This window comes from Sinocyclocheilus anshuiensis, unplaced genomic scaffold (genome assembly GCF_001515605.1).
Source record: "Sinocyclocheilus anshuiensis isolate Anshui unplaced genomic scaffold, SAMN03320099.WGS_v1.1 scaffold13, whole genome shotgun sequence".
In the NCBI taxonomy this organism is placed as follows: domain Eukaryota; kingdom Metazoa; phylum Chordata; class Actinopteri; order Cypriniformes; family Cyprinidae; genus Sinocyclocheilus; species Sinocyclocheilus anshuiensis.
The window spans coordinates 2346596-2356890 of NW_015538026.1; positions in this window are offsets into that span (position 1 = coordinate 2346596).

Sequence of the window (10295 nt, forward strand, 5' to 3'; positions counted from 1 at the left end):
TGTGTATGTGTGTACACACATGTGTATACTTGTGTGTGTGTGGGATAGATGAAGTCTAAATTTGTGGTTGTAAGTAGTTTGAATGAAGGGTGTATGTCTGTCTTTGGTCTCTTTCTCTGACAAGACGTTAAAACTTCTCATGTCTTTCTGGCTTTGATGATTTAAGACTCCATTTTTATAGACTGTTTGGACTGATAATCTCTGTTTACAAGCTTTACCTTTATTTACAGCGCTGTTTATGGGCTATTCTTCCTCTTAGTATTGGGAAAGAGAACAGGAAGGAGGAGGGATAGTGGGAGATGAGAGGAAAGGAAAGAGTGTTTGTTAAGGAATACAAAATGGTGATGGGCAGGTTATGGTGTCTATGTGTGTGTGAGTGAATGTGTATTGTAGATTGTAAAACTAGGAAATTGTGCTGACCTGTATATCGTTGAATGTTTATTTTCTCATTTAGCATATAGATGGTCTCAAGGCAAACAAACAAGCACTAAAGACCACAATATTTAATCTGATTTCTGTATGGTGATTCAGTGCAGGTGGCCACAAAGCTTCATGGCAGGCACTTCACAATGCAGTTTATATTAATTAATATATTTTTTATCTAGCAAAATAATATATTGTCAGTGCAAAACTGAATTCAGCATGTGTTTTAGTGTAAAATCCAGCATGATTGAACCTCTGTATGACTGCAGGATACAGGCTCTGAAAAAAACAAAAAAAAGATCAAAGAGTTTAAAGGAATTGGTATTAGTCTTGATTTTGTATTAGTGATTTGAAATGGCCCTCAGAGGGAAGAGATCCTTATTGCAGAGTGGGTCTACCTCACATCAGCACATGTAGGCCATGTGACGATCAAAAACCAACACGAGAGTAGAAAAACTCAAACAAATCCAAAGCAAAATATAGAAATGCCGAAACATTTGGGTCTGCATTTAACTTTTAGGAGATTTAACTTTGAGCTGGTTTAAGCTAGTCATGTGCTGGTCCTAAGCAACTAACTCCTGCTCAGGACCAGCTTAAACCAGCTCAAACCAGCAGCCATGCTTCAAAACATACCTAACCAGCATATAATGGTTCTTTTAACAGGGGTACCAATTATCTTTGCAAAGATCCCAAGATGGTCAACAGCTATTTTATCATATATGAAATACATTAAATTTATGACCTTTTGAGTGTCTTCAGGGTTCTGGAGTAAATAACTACAAGTAACAGCATAACATTTTGAAGTAGCATCACAGTAATCATAGTGGTTCAGCTGTTGTAAGGTTTATGGTAAAAAAAAAAAAACTTTTACCAACTGATTTTTATGTTGCGGTGCGCATGCAGATTTACAGCTGAATGAACTACTACAAAACTGTCCTCGTTGGAAAGTGAGTTGTTTTAGTTGTTTTCTAATTTATTTGGGAAAAAATCACTGACTGATGTGCTGCACAGCATTTAGTTTTTTTTTCTTAACTGTTCATCACTTTCTGTCTTCGGTGCACTGGGTAGGTTAAGCCAAAGACTGCGTGAAGACTGATAACTGAATTATCTTAGGACTGATGTGTTACACGCCTGAATGCAAAGACATGCCACTGTTATCAATGCAAGGTTACAGGGTCAGACAACACCTGAAAAAGGCACACACACACACACACATGCACATTTGTACACACAAACACTCACAGATAGCATGGACTGGTGTGAAAAGTGAGAGTTGGCAGGTGAAAAGAAACAAATGTCAAGTAGCAGGAATCAGAGCAGCTGGAGAAGAATGATTTACACACTTCAGTGGTGTGTGTGTGTGTGTGTGTCAAGCATCAGTTTGTGTTCATGCTTAACCATCTATCTATCTATCTATCTATCTATCTATCTATCTATCTATCTATCTGTCTATCATGTGTCTGTCTGTCTCAGTCTGTCTGTCATCTAGTCTGTCTGTTTGCTGCATAAGCTGTACTTGGAAGCTGATTTTTCCAACAGCCTTTTTATCTAACTTAACCAGCAAGACTCCTTGGTGAACCATCTTTATCATGCAAACTGGTTTCCCAAATAGTGTTTGTTAAGGAATACAAAATGGTGATGGGCAGGTTATGGTGTCTATGTGTGTGTGAGTGAATGTGTATTGTAGATTGTAAAACTAGGAATGTCATGAGAGGGTTAAGAGCCATGTTGTACTTCCCCAAAAGTCATGATCAAAGGAGTGTCTGCCTGGTCCCTCATGTCTGACTCTAAGGCTGGACCTGATCTCTTTCTTGTATAACTAAAACATCCATCACAGTGACATAAGCTGATCCATTCTCAGTGACAGTGATTTAAGCTGATCTCTCTCCTTGAATTTGTCTCTTTTCAGTAAAGTGATTTGAGCTGATCTCTCTCCCTGAGCTGATTCCCTTTTTAATATAGTGGTTTGAGCTGATCTCTCTACCAGTGACAGTGACCAGAGGGGATGCCTTTTTGTGGCAGTGTCCTGAGCTGGTCCCTCTCATTGAGTTTGTCCCTTTTTCAGTGGAGTGATTTGAGTTTATCTCTGTCAGACACAGGGATTTGTGCGCTAATTAACTTTTCTGTTCACCCTATAAGCTATTTTCGGTGAATGTGTGAGACTTCTGATTTATTAGCCACAATATGTTATTAACTAGAAGAATAATAAAGTGCAGTAAATGGTAAAACTATTTGTGCTGCAAACCAATGTGTTTATGATTATGGTAATAAATTAATATAACAAATACTAGATTGCAATATTAAGTAGCATGACTGAATGTTTTTGTACACCTAAAATATATGCAAGCGTCTGACAATGGAAGCCTTGTACATTCAAGTTACAAATGGCCGTGGCCGCATATATTTTAAAAATGAGGTGGATATGACAGTGACTTTAGTGATCCTTTTCAGTGACAGTGATTTGAGCTTATCCCTGTCCTAGAGCTAATTCCTCATTCAGTGATAGTAATTTTAGCTGATCCTTCTCTTTGAAATGATCAGCCTTTCAATACAGTGATTTGAACTGATCTCTCTATCATTGACAGTGATTTGAGCTGATATTTCTCATTGAGCTGATCTGTCTGTCAGTGACAGTTATTTAGGCAGATCCCTCTCTTTGAGCTGATCCCCCTTACAGTACAGTACATTGATTTGAGCTAATCACTCTATCCGAACTAATTATTTTCTATATGACAGTGACTTGAGCTGAATTCTCCATTTGAACAAATCTTTCTCTTGTTGACGGTAACTTTAGCTCATCCCTCTCATTGAGCTGATTTCTCATTCAGTGACAGTGTTTTGAGCTGATCTCTCTCTGTGACAGTGATCCTTCTCTTGCATAGTTCAGACTCTGTGACAGTGACCGATCCCTCTTCTGTGTAACTCACTCTCTCTCATCTCTTTTCTGCTAATAAATGGTAAATGCCTGTGTGAACAGAGCAGTGGGATCCAGAGCAGAATTTTTTGATCTATCGACCATTAACAACAGGCTTAAAGCAGCAAACCCACATATCTCAGCATAGCTCTGCACTCCATGGAGAATATCACTGCATGATGGATTCGCTGGTCTAAATTAGAGTGCTGTGTGCATGTGTGTGTGTTTAGTACATATGTGTACTGGTATGGCTGGTTTGCTTCTAGATTACAGATATGTTATTACATAAGACAGAGCTCTTTTTGGATGTATGTCTGACTGTCTGTCTATGTGCATTTGTGTGTGTGTGGGTGGAGTGAGATGGATTACATTAATACATGTGATATTAGCATAGCTAACAGGGCTCATTCTGAATGACACTTTGTAGATTGAGGCTCAAAACTTTTAAGAAGAGCATCTGAAATAGTGCTGATTGTGCTGACCTGTATATCGTTGAATGTTTATTTTCTCATTTAGCATATAGATGGTCTCAAGGCAAACAAACAAGCACTAAAGACCACAATATTTAATCTGATTTCTGTATGGTGATTCAGTGCAGGTGGCCACAAAGCTTCATGGCAGGCACTTCACAATGCAGTTTATATTAATTAATATATTTTTTATCTAGCAAAATAATATATTGTCAGTGCAAAACTGAATTCAGCATGTGTTTTAGTGTAAAATCCAGCATGATTGAACCTCTGTATGACTGCAGGATACAGGCTCTGAAAAAAACAAAAAAAAGATCAAAGAGTTTAAAGGAATTGGTATTAGTCTTGATTTTGTATTAGTGATTTGAAATGGCCCTCAGAGGGAAGAGATCCTTATTGCAGAGTGGGTCTACCTCACATCAGCACATGTAGGCCATGTGACGATCAAAAACCAACACGAGAGTAGAAAAACTCAAACAAATCCAAAGCAAAATATAGAAATGCCGAAACATTTGGGTCTGCATTTAACTTTTAGGAGATTTAACTTTGAGCTGGTTTAAGCTAGTCATGTGCTGGTCCTAAGCAACTAACTCCTGCTCAGGACCAGCTTAAACCAGCTCAAACCAGCAGCCATGCTTCAAAACATACCTAACCAGCATATAATGGTTCTTTTAACAGGGGTACCAATTATCTTTGCAAAGATCCCAAGATGGTCAACAGCTATTTTATCATATATGAAATACATTAAATTTATGACCTTTTGAGTGTCTTCAGGGTTCTGGAGTAAATAACTACAAGTAACAGCATAACATTTTGAAGTAGCATCACAGTAATCATAGTGGTTCAGCTGTTGTAAGGTTTATGGTAAAAAAAAAAAAACTTTTACCAACTGATTTTTATGTTGCGGTGCGCATGCAGATTTACAGCTGAATGAACTACTACAAAACTGTCCTCGTTGGAAAGTGAGTTGTTTTAGTTGTTTTCTAATTTATTTGGGAAAAAATCACTGACTGATGTGCTGCACAGCATTTAGTTTTTTTTTCTTAACTGTTCATCACTTTCTGTCTTCGGTGCACTGGGTAGGTTAAGCCAAAGACTGCGTGAAGACTGATAACTGAATTATCTTAGGACTGATGTGTTACACGCCTGAATGCAAAGACATGCCACTGTTATCAATGCAAGGTTACAGGGTCAGACAACACCTGAAAAAGGCACACACACACACACACATGCACATTTGTACACACAAACACTCACAGATAGCATGGACTGGTGTGAAAAGTGAGAGTTGGCAGGTGAAAAGAAACAAATGTCAAGTAGCAGGAATCAGAGCAGCTGGAGAAGAATGATTTACACACTTCAGTGGTGTGTGTGTGTGTGTGTGTCAAGCATCAGTTTGTGTTCATGCTTAACCATCTATCTATCTATCTATCTATCTATCTATCTATCTATCTATCTATCTGTCTATCATGTGTCTGTCTGTCTCAGTCTGTCTGTCATCTAGTCTGTCTGTTTGCTGCATAAGCTGTACTTGGAAGCTGATTTTTCCAACAGCCTTTTTATCTAACTTAACCAGCAAGACTCCTTGGTGAACCATCTTTATCATGCAAACTGGTTTCCCAAATAAGTATTTGCTGGTCATGTTGGTCGAGTAGCTTCACTATCTAACTTTTTCTGGCAAAAAACATGGCTATGCCAGTCCACCAACTAGACAAGCACAAATCAGCATAAACCAGTCTAGATCAGCATGGAATTGGATATGCCTGCTGGTCTATCTGAACATAAATATACCAACACACATAGCATTGTGCTGTGCTATGCTGTGTACCGCTGTGCCGGGTTGCATGTGTCTCTCTGTCTGCCCTCAGTTTGCTGTCTGTGGGTGTGATGAGGTGTGAAGTAACGCAGCCAGTTGTTTACAAACAGACGTGTGGCTTGACAGGGTGACGCTCTCATTGTTTGTGTTTGGCGTTCCATTGAGGCTGGCGGACACTGACCCAGGGCGAGAGGAGTCGGTGGAGAGCGGGGAGTGTTTGAAAAGATGCAGATAAGTGGAGAGCAACATTCCCTATGCTGACCGGAGGCGTCTGAGAGGCAGAACACTCTCACAGGATCAAATCCAGCCTCTGCTTTGACTCCGATGGTCTGGACCACAGAATATTTTCAGTTCGAGCTTATGTCCTAGATGCTGACTGATGTGCTTGAGAGGCCTGCAAAACATTCCCTCAATATCTAGATCAGCTGAGCAATATCTCAAATGACACCCTTTCATTCAAACAGTATGTGAGGGAAATGCAGATAGAGAATTTATTTATATATTTGTTAGTACAAGTATGTTAGTGATTATGTAGTTTAGAATTTATGGAAGCCCCCCCCCCCAAAAAAACCCCATAAATATGACTTTATTTATCATATGTGACCCTGGACCACAAAACCAGTCTTAAGTCGCTGGGGTATATTTGTAGCAAAAATATTTTGTATGTGTCAAAATTATCGATTTTTTCTTTATGCCAAAAATCATTAGAATATTAAGTAAATATCATGTTCCATGAAGATATTTTGTAAATTTCCTACCATAAATATATCAAAACTTAATTTTTTATTAGTAATATGCATTGCTAAGAACTTCATTTGGATAACTTTAAAGTCGATTTTCTCAATATTTGGATTTTTTTGCACCCTCAGACTCCAGATTTTCAAATAGTTGTATCTCGGCCAAATATAGTCCTATCATAACAAACCATATTATTTATTCAGCTTTCAGATGACGTAAATAAATCTCAATTTCAAAAAATCGACACTTAAGACTGGTTTTGTGGTCCAGGGTCACATATTTGCAGCTATATACTACCGTTCAAAAATTTAGGGTTTGTACGTATTTGAATGTTTTTGAAAGAAGTCTCTTATGCTCACCGAGGCTGCGTATTTGATCGAAATAATAATTTTGTGAAATATTATTACAATTTAAAATAATTATTTTCTATTTTAATATATATTTAAAGATTTAATTTATTTTCAGCAGCCATTACTCCAGGCTTCAATGTCACATGATCCTTCAGAAATCTTTCTAATATGCAGATTTTGTGCTCAAGAAACATTTCTTATTAATATCAATGTTGAAAACAGTTGTGCGGCTTAATATTTTTGTCAAAACCTTGATACATTTGTTTCAGGATTCTTCGATGAATAGAAAGTTCAACATCAACAGCAGTTATATTAGACATTTATAATGTATATTATAAATGTCTTTACTGTCACTTTTGATCAATTAAGTTTCCTTGCCTTATAAAGTATTCATTTCTTTAATAAATAAATCTATCTTTCGGACCCCAAACTTTTGAATGTTAGTGTATATCACAATGAGGCATGTATACAGTATATGTATACAGTATATCACACTTCTTAGTCTATGTCTATCAGTGACACTTTCGCACTATTGCAACTTTATTTGTGAACTCTTTTTGTGAGTATTTGTCATAATTTCAACGTTATATTTCACAATGTGAGAGAGTCCTGCCCAAACTCACACCATTGGTTGAACCAGTGTTGCTGTGTCTGGCATGTCTGGCATGTCAAACAAACAGAGCAGTGTTTTGATAGCGCCAAGGTGTTTACAGTTTTTGGGTAAATCAGGTAAATCAAAGCTTACTTTTACTTGTCTCTGTATATCAAGCTGGGACGGGAGAAAGTAAGTGTGCGTAGAGATGAGGAACACACAGAAAGCAAAAGGAGTCTGGCATTACAAACTTTCAAATCACTACAGCCACATCACAGAAAGAGAGAAATAAGACAAAGAGGGTACTACAGAGGGACCACCGAGGGTTCTATTAAAAGCACATGGTGGGTGGGGGGCAGACTATGTTCTGTTTTAGGGGCTGTGGAACAGCACGACCAGGCCTATGAGATCTGCGTAATCTACAACAGACCAGACCACCTTAACCTCTGCCTTCCCCCTTCTCTCTTTCATCTCCTTCCCTTCTCTCAGTCTAATCTCTCCTTATGCACTGGTCATTTTTTAAACCATTTTTCTCATAATTCGTTAATGATAATGATTCATTATCTCTCATCCTGTCAAACATCTGATGTTAACTCAACTCTGAGGAGAAGACTGCCGTGGTAGAGTGATCTGGTCAGTGGCCTCTCTTTCGATCTCTCTCACTCTTTTTCTCTCTCAGGTGAAATATGGCTGGGTTGGAGTTGGGTAAAAGTTTTTTGGCCTTCCCAGCGGCTGACTCCATTTGAAATGGAGATGGGTTTCATGCCGCTTGCAAAGTCATAACTCAGGCAGGCAGGAGGAGAAGCCAGAAACGAGGCCCAGAGATTCGAGATGCTCAGTCAGTCTTCTCTGCAGGTACAGAAAACAGCACAGGAGTCCATATCAGGTCAGAGGGTCCATGTCCCTAGAGCACCCTGCTCTCAGTCATAATGCAAAAAAAACTATTACTGAGCCCTTTTCACCTAAACATATGTGTTTGGGAGGAGGAGAGTTTGCCTCTATCTATCTATCTATCTATCTATCTATCTATCTATCTATCTATCTATCTATCTATCTATCTATCTATTAACTTTAAAGTCGATTTTCTCAATATTTGGATTTTTTTGCACCCTCAGACTCCAGATTTTCAAATAGTTGTATCTCGGCCAAATATAGTCCTATCATAACAAACCATATTATTTATTCAGCTTTCAGATGACGTAAATAAATCTCAATTTCAAAAAATCGACACTTAAGACTGGTTTTGTGGTCCAGGGTCACATATTTGCAGCTATATACTACCGTTCAAAAATTTAGGGTTTGTACGTATTTGAATGTTTTTGAAAGAAGTCTCTTATGCTCACCGAGGCTGCGTATTTGATCGAAATAATAATTTTGTGAAATATTATTACAATTTAAAATAATTATTTTCTATTTTAATATATATTTAAAGATTTAATTTATTTTCAGCAGCCATTACTCCAGGCTTCAATGTCACATGATCCTTCAGAAATCTTTCTAATATGCAGATTTTGTGCTCAAGAAACATTTCTTATTAATATCAATGTTGAAAACAGTTGTGCGGCTTAATATTTTTGTCAAAACCTTGATACATTTGTTTCAGGATTCTTCGATGAATAGAAAGTTCAACATCAACAGCAGTTATATTAGACATTTATAATGTATATTATAAATGTCTTTACTGTCACTTTTGATCAATTAAGTTTCCTTGCCTTATAAAGTATTCATTTCTTTAATAAATAAATCTATCTTTCGGACCCCAAACTTTTGAATGTTAGTGTATATCACAATGAGGCATGTATACAGTATATGTATACAGTATATCACACTTCTTAGTCTATGTCTATCAGTGACACTTTCGCACTATTGCAACTTTATTTGTGAACTCTTTTTGTGAGTATTTGTCATAATTTCAACGTTATATTTCACAATGTGAGAGAGTCCTGCCCAAACTCACACCATTGGTTGAACCAGTGTTGCTGTGTCTGGCATGTTGAGATGCTCAAACAAACAGAGCAGTGTTTTGATAGCGCCAAGGTGTTTACAGTTTTTGGGTAAATCAACCTACAAACAGCTTACTTTTACTTGTCTCTGTATATCAAGCTGGGACGGGAGAAAGTAAGTGTGCGTAGAGATGAGGAACACACAGAAAGCAAAAGGAGTCTGGCATTACAAACTTTCAAATCACTACAGCCACATCACAGAAAGAGAGAAATAAGACAAAGAGGGTACTACAGAGGGACCACCGAGGGTTCTATTAAAAGCACATGGTGGGTGGGGGGCAGACTATGTTCTGTTTTAGGGGCTGTGGAACAGCACGACCAGGCCTATGAGATCTGCGTAATCTACAACAGACCAGACCACCTTAACCTCTGCCTTCCCCCTTCTCTCTTTCATCTCCTTCCCTTCTCTCAGTCTAATCTCTCCTTATGCACTGGTCATTTTTTAAACCATTTTTCTCATAATTCGTTAATGATAATGATTCATTATCTCTCATCCTGTCAAACATCTGATGTTAACTCAACTCTGAGGAGAAGACTGCCGTGGTAGAGTGATCTGGTCAGTGGCCTCTCTTTCGATCTCTCTCACTCTTTTTCTCTCTCAGGTGAAATATGGCTGGGTTGGAGTTGGGTAAAAGTTTTTTGGCCTTCCCAGCGGCTGACTCCATTTGAAATGGAGATGGGTTTCATGCCGCTTGCAAAGTCATAACTCAGGCAGGCAGGAGGAGAAGCCAGAAACGAGGCCCAGAGATTCGAGATGCTCAGTCAGTCTTCTCTGCAGGTACAGAAAACAGCACAGGAGTCCATATCAGGTCAGAGGGTCCATGTCCCTAGAGCACCCTGCTCTCAGTCATAATGCAAAAAAAACTATTACTGAGCCCTTTTCACCTAAACATATGTGTTTGGGAGGAGGAGAGTTTGCCTCTATCTATCTATCTATCTATCTATCTATCTATCTATCTATCTATCTATCTATCTATCTATCTATCTAT